This window comes from Microtus oregoni, unplaced genomic scaffold (genome assembly GCF_018167655.1).
Source record: "Microtus oregoni isolate MIOR12 unplaced genomic scaffold, Mior012 000001F_ref0000356, whole genome shotgun sequence".
NCBI classification, from domain to species: domain Eukaryota; kingdom Metazoa; phylum Chordata; class Mammalia; order Rodentia; family Cricetidae; genus Microtus; species Microtus oregoni.
This window is the reverse complement of record NW_024543060.1, coordinates 34,263,207-34,275,762: the sequence shown is the minus strand read 5'-3', so window position 1 is coordinate 34,275,762 and position 12,556 is coordinate 34,263,207.

Below are 12,556 nucleotides of genomic sequence, written 5' to 3'. Positions count from 1 at the left end.
AGGCAGGAAATACTGTATCCTGGGTTTAGGAAGTCAGAATCTGCCTTTCAACACAGTAATACACAATTTCTTTAATATTTCAGTATCGTTCTGTAACACATTAACAAAATTCTCTGAGAAGATACGAGTATGTTTCTTGGGTTTTTTTGTTTGTTTGTTTGTTTGTTTGTTTTTAAGACACGGTTTCTCTGTAGCTTTGGAGCCTTTCTGGAACTTGCTCTGTACACCAGGCTAGCCTCGAACTCACAGAGATCCACCCATCTCTGCCTCCCGAGTGCTGGGATTAAAGGCATGTGCCACCACCACCCTACTGAGTATGCTTTTTTTTAAACCATATGCTTTCAATTTTGTGGTACTGTGTTTTTCTTTCTTTAATTACATGTAATTAGTAATAGATTGACCACCAAAAGTTCAAATCTCTCAGACATCAAATTGTAACATTCTGAATTGCCTATGGTCAAGGTCGTGTTGGAAGGCTTGAGGGTCACTTCTCTCTCGAGATTTCAAATACAGAGTTTAGACAGGTTTCACAGAGAAGAGATAATCTCTTCAATGTGTTTGATTCTACGAAATGAACTTTGAACATTCACATTATTAATGTAGAAATATTATTTCAATGTTCCACACCTTTTGAACCAATAAACTACGATCTTGAATTTGTGAACATTCATGATACCAAAAATAAAATTAACTTGCATGAACTTAAAAGTTGTAACCACCTTCTTATTCTTTGTTCTATAAATTCGTTAATCTGAATATTTGGAAAACAACAATGAAGCTTCAAAAATGTCAGGGCAGGCGGTGACTCACAACAGTAACTATAGCACACAAGAGGCTAAACAGAAGAAAAGCAGGTCCAAAGCCATTCTAGACTCTACAGGGAGACTGTGTCCCAAAAGATAAATCCATGTCCCAGACAGTTCTAACTCAGTGCTAGCCTAGAATGTGCAAAGTCTCAGATTCAGTACTGCGTGTCTCTCTCTCTCTCTCTCTCTCTCTCTCTCTCTCTCTCTCTCTCTCACACACACACACACACACACACACACACACACACACACACTTAAATTTAGTAATGAATCAAACCCTTCTTTAAAGGTGCTTAGAGTCTACTTTTAGTTCAGAAGATCGCTTAAATTTTGCTTCTTTTGGGGGAGCAAGAGAGTAGCATGCCAGGATGCGTATTTCCTATTCATCACCGTCGGTTCAGGTGGTAACCGGTTTGTGCTGATTTAAGAGACAATGGTAAGACAAAGAGGGAACAGTCGAATCAGCATATGCCCTAGTGATTTGAAAAAAGAATGGGCTGTCACTTGATCTGAGGATGGATGGACCCCTCCTTCTGCCACATATGTGACCTTCGATTTCTGTCCTGAGGAATGAGTGCTATTATGTTTTCCTGTCTCATATGCCATGCTGTGCATGACTTAGATAAGGCAAGCGGAGCAGAACAAAAAGGCTAATTAGTATATTACTGGAGAGAAGGCAGATGCCAAACGTTTAGAAACTTGCAGACCGGCTTGTAGCTCATAACCGTTCTGGGGTTTGTGCTAATGCTCGGGATTAAATGAATTGTCAGCATGCTGGGTGCCGCTTTGTTTTGTTGTCCATAATCCCGTGTGTGGCAAGCAGGCTGCCGGCAAGGAAAGCACAGCGTGGCTCACACTGCCAATTCTCACTGAAGCCTCATTCATTCTCATTCTAGAGTCAACACACTTGTCATTTTGCTTGGTAGAAAATTAGCAATGCAGCTCATATCCCTTGGATCAGTGAATGGAGGGAAGGGATAATTTGTACAGATTACCCAACTCCTATGAGTGAATGAGAAGACAAAGAAAGGAGGAGAAGGGAAATACCAGAGTAGCCAGAGACAAATGGGCCACTCACAAGCCATTGTCTGGAACGTGGGGAATGAGAGCCTGAGGTCATTGTTTGAAACTGAAGGAGTCCATTGTTTAATAACGTTTAAACACATTTAAGAAGTTCACAGCCTCTAGGTAAAGTCAATATTTCCGTAAGGAAAATAACCAGAGTTGCATACACCCCTTCAAAGACACAGAAGAGATAATTATTGTAGTTGGTGTTGGGAAGGACATTTTATAAACCAGCTATTGTCCACATTTTAATGCATGCTAAAATAAGAATGGTCTGTAATAAATAAGTAATCAAAACATTTGTTTGTCTGGTGCTTTCCTTAAAAATTACATCCCTGGACTGGATTCTGGTTGGGTACAATGGTTAAAAATTGTAGTTCGTATTAACGAAAATGGACTCTGATCAGAGATAGAAAACAGGGCCCAGGTGGACTGTTGGGGAAATTTTTGTTTTAGAAGCATGGGGCCCTGAATTAGACCCCAGAGCCCTACGAAAATGGTAGTCCTGAGGCTGCAGAGATGGCTCCGAAGAACACTTTTGATTTCCAGAGGACCCGAGTTTAGTTCCCAGCATTCGATACACTATTTTAGAACCGTTTGTGACCCCAGTTTCAAAGGATCCTTCACCCTCTGCTGGTATCTGAAGGCCCCAGCACATGAGTGCGCGCGCGTGCGCGCGCGCACACACACACACACACACACACACACAAATAAAAATAAAAATGCCAGATACGGCAGCACCTGCCTGTAATTCCAGCACTGGGAGCGGCCACAGAGGCATCCCTGTGGCTTGTTAGTTCACCAGTCCAGGTTAACTAGTGAGTTCTGGGCAATGACAGAACCTGTCTCAAAGGAGGTGAACAGCCTTCCAGAGAATGACAGCTGAGGTTGTCCTCTGGCTAACATATTTGTGCACACATCAACACCTACCTGCACATGTATGTGCCTCTGAATACATATGCACATACAATACACACACATGCACATAAAAAGTAGAAAGTAAAGAGCAGACCGGAAAGAATTTGATTCAGCTGTCATATCCATAATTGTATCTCGATATCAGATATTACCAATGAGACAACTAGAGAGTGAGTTTACCTCATTGACAAGCTCTTAATTATGAGCAACAGTTGGCACTTGGCTGTTTCCCTTCCTCATTAGAATCCTAAATTCCCTACAATCTGGTAAGGAGTGTTCTCTTTATTATCTACCCTGAACTTCCCTGCAGCCTTAAAATTCACCTAAGGCTTTCCTCAACCTCCCTGCCCAGAAAGGATCTCCAGTGCCCACCTGTGTTTGTTTCATCTGACTCTAGTTTTGTTTTGTTTTGTTTTGTTTAATAAATAATGCAGAAAGAGCCCATGATGTGGGAGTCCCCTCTGTTTGCTGTGATTATCATTAATAAATAAAGAAACTGCCTTGGCCCATTGATAGGGCAGAACTTAGGTAGGCCGGGAGGACTGGACTGAATGCTGGGAGAAAGAAAGGTGGAGTCAGGGGATGCCATGGATCCGTTACCTGAGATAGACATGCTGAAACTCTGCTGGTAGGCCATGACCTCGTGATGATACACAGATTAATAGAAATGGATTAAATTAAAATGTAAGAGTTAGCCAATAAGAAGCTAGAGCTAATGGGTCAAGCAGTGGTTTAATTAATAAAGTTAATTAATTAATTAATTAATAATCTGTGTGATTATTTCTGTTCAGGGCAGCCGGGTCGAATAAGCACCCTCTCCTGCAACAATCCCAGTCACTATCTGTATCCTCAAGGCAAAGAGTGCCAGAAGTTTATTATTCAACTTTATATGGTCACCAAGTTGTATATGTTCATATATATATCATAAATATATCACTGTAATATATAGTTTTTTCTCTTTATACGTGTGAATTACAAAAAGGCGACATATATCCATGCTTATGTGCCTGGATGCATATCTCATGACCATTATTTGTTCTGCTTCTTCAGCTGGTCCAGGGAAAGAATAAAGACAGTGGAGTTGGGAGAACAAACACTTTCTCATACTCCAACTTCAGTCACAAAGACTCTATCAGAGCACATTTTGCACAGCCGAGACTGGCTGTCTGTCTCATTAGAATGCTCTGTTGGTTTAATGCATCAAAGTATAGTTAGATAAGTATAAGTGAATTTGCTGTTAGTCTGTGTCTTTACGAAATGTACCCTCTAACTAGTGAAGGTGACCCCTAGACCAAAAGGATACTCAGATATCCACAGCTTAAAAATATAAATAAGGATACTATTGCTTCAATTGATTTTCAATTACTCCAGTAAGACCATGATCAATGCAACTGACAGAAAAAAAAAAATAGAATTTATTGGGGATTTAGAGCTCCAGAAGGTGACTCCATGACTATCGTGGTAGGAAGCTTGACAATAAGCAGGTAGGCATGGTGCTAAAACAATATTTGGGAGCTTAAATCTTAATACACAAGCACACAGCAGAAAGAGAACTAACCAGGGATGGCATGGACTGAAATCTCAAAACCTGCCCGTGATGACACACCTCTTCCAACATGGCCATACCTCCTAGTCCTTCCCAAGCAGTTCTACTAGCTGGAGGCCAAGCATTCAAATATATGAGCCTAGGAAGAGGATATTCTCATTCCAATCAACACACACAGAGACATGCATGTGCACATGTGTGCACACACGTGCAGGTGCACACACACATACACACACACACACACACACACACACACACACTCACACACTTACTCAAAACCATGTCAAGATTAAGAGAAGCTGACTCTCCAAATACGACACTGAAAAGTAAGTGGAAAGACAGCTCTGATGCGACTCTCTGAATCCACATGTGCATGATGATTTACTTTCAAACAGCTTCTGACTTTGCAGAAAACTCTTTATACAAAGGACTGGAGACATCCTGCAGTTTCCAGTAGGAGGAGTAAACTAGAGAACCAGTTGCTAGCAAGAAGCTACACCACCCTAAGTGGTCCCTAAACTCCCCAGCATGCAACAACAGTGTGCAGTCATCCAAGCAACTTCAATTCTTGGAGTCCACCCCAGAAACCTGGGTCTCTGAATTGTCCAAATAAGAACCAGATTCACATCCAGAGCTCTCCAGCATATTTCCATATCTGATGGTGCCTTGAAATTAGAATTCCTCTCAGCCAGGAGGGTAATTTTGTTTTGTTTTGTTTTTGTTGTTGTTTTGTATTTTTTTATTTTTTTCAGTAGGGTAAATTAAATGCAAAAGTCTAAGGATTTTGGTGTTATCAAACATAAGGGGAAATGAATATAAGGGAAACAAAAAGAATCCCTTAAGGTATTTTTTGCATTTGCCAAGAAAGTAGTTTTGACCTAAGAACTGCAAACTCTTCAATAACTTTCCTATGCCAAGTGCCCGGCAACCAACACATCAGTGTGTGCGTGGGTACACAGCAGCAACCCTACTTTGTAGATGAAGTTGAACTTGACAAAAGCAGTAAAACTAGAATCTAAAACATGACCTTTGTCATTTCTGGGTCCATTCCACAGCAGTGTTGCTGAAGGCCTTGGGGGAAAGGGGAGAGTGCCTACAAAATATCTGTTAACACCCCATTGTCCCATGTTCCTCCTGAGTTTTCATCTTAAGCTTTTAAGAAAAGAGGCTACCCATGCAATACATCTAATTATTCAAACATTGCTCTTTCTGAGGCTCTTAAGGTACAATTCAGAAAAGACTTCAAGGACTACATAGCCATAAAGCTCATTTACATATTGGCAACTTGTTTCTTGTATTGGTCCCTGTGAAAGCTGAGTGTTAGGTTGTTAGTTAGCTCCTTGCCTCCGTAACCTGAGCACTGGTCTCCTCATCTGCCATCTTTTCCTGTTGGAATTCACTTCATTTTAAACTCTCTTTGCCAAGACCAATAAGATGACATGTACACATTTGTACATGAAATAAAACTATAACCTTACCTGAATTTGCATATTTTGATGGCAGCCACCATCCACTGGCCTTGCTTTCAATTGTCTCGTCCATCAGAAATCACACTGAATCATACTGGTCTTATTAACAATATTACACGGGCACCAACACTTTATTTTTCACTTTCATTTTCCATTGCTATACATCTAGAAATACGGTAAGAGGAAATATCCAACTTCAACTAGCTACCATCTGCTTGTAGTAGATCTTATTCCAAGGAAGACAGCCAGCATTCCTGTGCAGTAGATTGAGATGAGCAGCCCATATGATGTCTGCTGCTAGATTGCCACCTTTAGTTCTAAGCTTATGTTAGTTCTAAGCTTATATTAGTATTTACAAAGAGATATTATCCCTTAGATGTCCCACAGTCTTCAATATAAATATGCTCAGGGGAAAAAATACAAAATGAGCCACCACTTCTTTGACATTTATGACTCCTCATAGGTCCCTACCTAACCCAGTCATCTTTACCAGAAATCTAGGAATTTAAGAGCTCACCACAATATTGTATCCCATTATTTTAACCACCTAAAGAACTTCCTTTCAAACTCCCAGGGCATTGTACATGGCAAACAAACACTGTACCCTTGAGCCGTTTTCTCCAGCTTTAAAATTCCTTTCTCCCCTCTCTTTGCTATTTCTTTTCTGATATGCTTTTGCTGACAATTCATTATTTTATTTTCCTCCACTAAGAGGGTAAGAGCATGAACAGACTTCAAAAGTCTGGCTTATATCGATATCATATGTTAGCAGGTCCTTCTGTACATTAGACAGGGAGAAGCGGTTGGGGAGAGAGACCAGGAGTGAGAAAGTAGAGACCAGACAAGGCTTACTGGATGGAATCAAGAATTTTGTGTGGGAATCATACTGGGACAATTGGGCCTGTACAGGTGTTGAAGAACAGGAAAGCTAATGACAGCAACTGTGGCCCACATATGCACAGTAATGGGGTTGCTTTTATTAATGTTATTTTTTATATGGTGCACCCAGAAAGTTGTGGCTAGCAAAGATGTTGAGGGTAGCCTTGAAGGCCCCGTGCCTTAAATGGATGTACCTTAGAATTTATCAGATTATGAAAGATTAAGTAACTCCAGATGGAATGAAAATATTAGTGTGCTACATGGGAAGAGTGGCTGTCATTCCGACAGTGCAGACCTTTGATTGTTTGACTTTGGAGTGATTCTAAGGAAAGAAGAAATGCATGCCTCTGTGATGCTTAATTTGGCTGTCAACTTGACGAGACTTGGAACCACTGCAAAGATGGACAGATGGTCCTCTGGGTGAGCCTGATGGGGTATTGTCATTCTGAGTGGCACCTCCGGACTAGACAGCAAGGAACAAAGTGAGCTGAGCGTAGTTCCTCTCTCTCTGCTTCCGGACTGTTAGCGGAATGTGAGCAGCTGCCTCAAGCTCCTGCTGCAGCGTCTCCCCTGCCCAGGGGTGAGTTGTTTATAGGTGTTAGCCTTTAACTCCAAGTCACTAAGAATGCATTGGTGTCACATGAAGGAAAAAAATAAAAGCACCTCCTTTCAGAGTCGTTTCACCAAGAGTGAGTTCCCACTTGAATTTTCTGCTTTATGCTCCCTGTGTCTTTCATCCTCTGTCTCCTTTATGAGCTTGACTCTGTGCCTGCCTAAAGGCTGTTCTGTGATTCTGTTTGTCCTTGTGTCTTTGTGTGTCTGTCTGTGTATGAACTGCTTGTGAGTATGTGTGTGCTATAAGTTTAGTGTATTTTATGTACCTAAGGGAACCCTCCCTCTGTATTTATTAAAGAGCATAGAAAGCATCACAAGGAGGAAAGAATGCAAAACAAAAATTTACCATTTTCCAAGGGATTAAGTCACTAGCTCCAACTGATCCCAACTGACCCAGATAATGAACATCGCTGTTTATCAACCAGTATCCATAAGCGGTTGCTTTTAACCTTTATGGTAGATTTTAGGACTTTGCTTTCAAATTCTGTGTTTGCTGCTTTCAGCAAATGATACCCATGCATTGTCTCAGTTAGGGACATGGAAAAATACATAATTTTAAGCTTGTAGCTATGCATTGGCTTAGACTGTGAAAGTTGATTACATGGGAAATTCAAGGCAAGCAAGGTTGATTGTTAGCATTGTTCTCCTAAAGAAAAGCAAACAAACAGTTGGAATATGAAGGTAGCTCACACTCTTATGTGACCTCAAGGTGTGTTATTAACTCTGGCAGTGCGGTCTAGCAAAAGTCTCTTACACTGAGGTGTTTTCAGAACCGCCACAATGATGGACTACATTGTGGATCTGGGAGTCAACAGAAACCCTTGTACCCACAATTTGGTTTTGTCTCGGTATTGCTTTTGCCACAGCGACAATACGAAGTAATTCAGATAGCCCCTAGAATATGTACACACACATACACATGTATACACACACATACATAGACACGCATGTGCACTCATTGACCTGTTCGAAAGGAAAGGCTTCACACTATGAAGGGGTTATATTTACATAATAGAAGCAAAGGAAAATTTTGTGTTCTTTCATAGGACTCAAATTCCTCTTCTGCTTCTCGCCTCTGTCTCCTCCCCAGCCCCCACCAACTCATCTTCATCCTTTTTACTTCTCTTGCTTTTTTTTCAATAATGTACATGTGCTAATTTGGAGATTTTTAAAAAAAGAAAAAAACAAAAAGACAAGAAGAAGAGGAAGTGGGGGAAGAAGGAAGAGGGAGAGGAAAAAGAGAAACAAGGAGGAGAGGAGCAGTCAGAAGGGTAAGGAGTGACAGCCAATGGAATTCACAAGCAGCAGAGCTGGCAGGCTGCCTCCACCACGATTAGACAGACAACAGCGGAGGAGCACATGCTCTGGTCCCAGGTAGCCTGGCTGAAAGCAGATAAGGAAACATAGGGCCACCATATGACTTGGCTTCAGGAAGCCCTTTCTGTCTGTAACCAGTATTCGGAGACCACTTAAAATCAGATCCAAAACTAATAGTTCCCACTGCTGAACTGCAACATCAAGCTGAATCGTCAGACTTGCCAAGTTTCTACGGTTAAAATTAATGCTGTGTTTGGCAAAGGCTGTCACACGAGCAATTGGAGCCATCTGAGAGAAGCCAGAGGAGCCTGGCTTTCTCCACTCTTGGGTCCCCCTGAATTACATCTCTGCATTTATCTGCTTCCCGCACAAGGGAAATGAGGTACATACCAGTCACAAGAATTCAAACGCACCATTAGATCCAGGGATGTGCAAACTGAGAGCATAGGTTTGAAAAAGGAGTATGTCAGGAAGAAATGAGAGGTGTTGTCTTCAGAGTGTGCAGAAGGCATTGCGAGAATACACCGACAGGAATTTTCCATTTGCTTAACCAACAAGTTGGTTTGAGAAACTCTAAAGAGATTTACTCTAAGCTTGGGATGAGAAAGTAAAGGGGAAGGAGGAGAAGGACCAGCTTCATTTAGAAAGACATTCTACATCCTGACACTTTACAACCCAAACTTGTGCCTAAGACAGATAGCCAGATTAGACGTGCCAGCAGCACACCCGCAGATGAGTGAGTTCCTCATAGGACCATGGCAGACTGAGTGAGACACTAAGTAGACATCGTTTCCCAAATAATAGTTTAGGAGGCAGAATCTGTATATGGACTTCCTTGGTCAATTCTCTCCAAATAGTTCTCTACTGAAAACACTAGTGAAATAATAGATAACCAATGGCCAGTATGGAATAGGATTGGCAGACGAAGCAAAAGACAAAGGCTTCGGAAGACTTAGCTCCTAGCATCCTACCTAGCTGTTCTAATTGGATCTTTGTTTGACTGATAAACCATCTCATAATCGTTAAAACCAATTTCAAGTCTTAGGGATGCAGCTTTCTCTCGGTAGGATTTGAGTGCAGTGAGAGGGCCCACCTACTCAAAAAAAAAAAAAAAAACTGGGTTATATAAGTCTATCTTTCCTACATGCAACAGGAGCATGTTAGCTGCTATGACGTTTCTAGAAATAGCAAATGAAGTCTGAAATGCATGGGTTACTCCTTTGAGCTCCCGAACTCTAATGAGACCACAAGAACGGCCAGTCTAGGAGAGTCCAGCTCAGTGAGGACAATGGCAATAAGTGACAGATCATCCAAGATGCAGGACAACCAACATGATAGAGCTGGACCACCAAGAGTGAGCGAGAAAAGCCATGTCCACACAAGAACGGGAACATTTCTCTGATAGAAAACGTGTCCTGCATCTATCAGGTTAACTAATCTTGAGCGTTCCAATGTCCAATTTGCATGAGTCATCATCTTTTCTTTCTTTTCCCACTAAAGAGACTTTAGTGAGTCTGCTCTGGGCACAGATGGTTCCCACTACTAGCTCTCCTACCCAGTCTTTCATAAGCATGTCCTCCTTCCTTTATCTACTATTTCCCTATCCTTCCTTCTATCAAACTAACATGAAACGTTCAAAACAGTCTATCTAAATCAGAAACCAGACCAATTATTTGTCCTTCAATCTATCTCATGACACTTAAGAAGTACGCATTTTCCTTAAGAGAGAGGAACAAATATCTGGTCTTCCAAGGTCGAGCACAAGCGACAGACCAAAGGAATGGTTTCGTGAGCTACTGAGCCTGCTACAGTTGCTCACAGGTGTATATACTAAGGGTTCTTACAGGAACCCTTAATGGTTTAGTTAAATGGCTCAGAGGACCACCACAAAGCACTTCTGCCTGTCCACTTGCTCAGGACTTTGCCATCAATCGCCTCCTCCGTTAGACTGTGGGGGCTGCACCCTGGTGAAGAGATCCTATACAGCTCCGACACAAGCCAATTCTGCTTGCCTGCCCCTTTAAGAAATGTAACATTGCAAAAGTCCTCTTCAAGACTTGAGAAAGCCTCATTCTGTATGCCAGGCATGATGTTCATTGTCACAATTTATTGCCAGTGTGTCAGGGTCAACAATGTATGCCCTGCCTGGTAATAGTCAAAGAAAATGTACTTTCTTTAGTTTGTACATTTAATCTAATTTTGCCTTCAAGCGCCCACACTTGTGAGTAATGGTGGACAGCATAGCTAGGGAATGGTTTATGCAATTTCTTTTGTTCTGGAGTAAATCCAGCCTTTTCCATTTTTCTTCACCTGTATTCCCACGTTGGTTCTTAGAATTATGGAGAACTTTCATGAATATGAGGTGCAGAAAAAGAGGCATCTTGGAGTCATACCCAAGCCTCAGGAACAGACTGCTGCTCATCCTCACTGACCTCTATCTAGTATGACGTCAGGCTGGCAGTCCCCGGTTATCCGTCCTATATAAACTTGCACTGTTGAAGAAGTTTTATGGGCTTTCGTACTGGTTCCGCTGCACCTCGGTTGTCCTATGAACTGTAGGCCTGAGTGTCTGCCATGTCCTTTCAGCCAGTAACTCTGTCCTCTAGCACTGGCTTCGGTCGTCCAGACTGCCACAGGGGTCCTTCTGACTTGGGCACACTGTAGTTCACGAGTGCTCCATCCTAGAACATCGCATGTCTCTTGCTTGTCACACATACATAGACTGTGGATCCCTCTCATGTGAATGAGCCAGGGGTGTATGTTGAAAGACAGAGACATGACCAACTAAGAAAGGCTAAGTTACATAGGGATCAGGTTGGGGGAAGGAAAGTGGAAACCCAGGCCCTGGGAAGGAGCGGTTTAGATTAATGGGCAGCATGAGGAATGCTGGGAGGAGCGGTCTCCCATACTGAATGGGAGGAGCCATGGGTACTGGGTGAGGCTGGGAAAGCTGCCCCGCCTCCACTTAGGTAAGTTTTTGTTTGGTTTGGTTTTTTGAGACAGGGTTTCTCTCTAGCTTTGTTGCCTGTCCTGGAACTAACTCTTGTAGCCCAGGCTGGTTTCAAACTGATAGAGATCCACTTGCCTCTGTCTCCAGAGTGATGGGATTAAAGGCTTGCGCGACCACCGCCCGGCTCACTTGGTCAAAGGCACCTCGGTTAGCTATTTGTGCCAGGTTTCTGAGACCTACCAGGTCTGATCCCTCGGCAGGCCATTTGGAATATATTCTCCAGAACCTCATTCCTTGGGCAGTTTATGTTGAATCTTCTCTCCTACAAATTCATTGAATCAATATTTTTTACAAAATTTTATAAAACGCAGTAAAAACCAATTACTAGAAAGACCAAAATAATACACAGTACAAACCCCGCTTTCTCAAAGCATGTGGATTCAAAGAGGATGAATCTGGCCTATCGAGTTGCTCCAGAAATGACTAGAAGCTGATTGTCCATTTCAGAACTTCTCCCTGTGTGGGTTAAATAATCTTACAACAGGATGGCAGGGGAGTGTCAGGCCTGTACCTACGGCTAGCACTGGCCTAGAGTGTGCCCTCCTGGGCTGAACACATCCCCTGGGCAATGCCCAGAGCTGGCAAGAGCAAGCATTACTACTGCAGAAGTCTGAAGTTTCTTAACAGTCTTTCACTGCCACACCTAGCGGTGCTTGGTGCCACACCCCAAAACTTTAGCCTTGAGGTAAAAGCAGGACACACACACACACACTTTTACCTTGGTCTCTCTTACTCTCTGCCTCTTCACAATTTAGGGACCACTTTCTGATCTGTGTTTTTGGTATTTGCATAGGGAAGCTCTCTCTCTCTCTCTCTCTCTCTCTCTCTTTCTCAATCTCCTTTCCTTCTTTCATCCTCCCTTACCAACATTTAAAAAAAAAAAAACTCACTCTGGAAAAAGCTTAGCTCCTACTAGGAACATTTTTTTTCT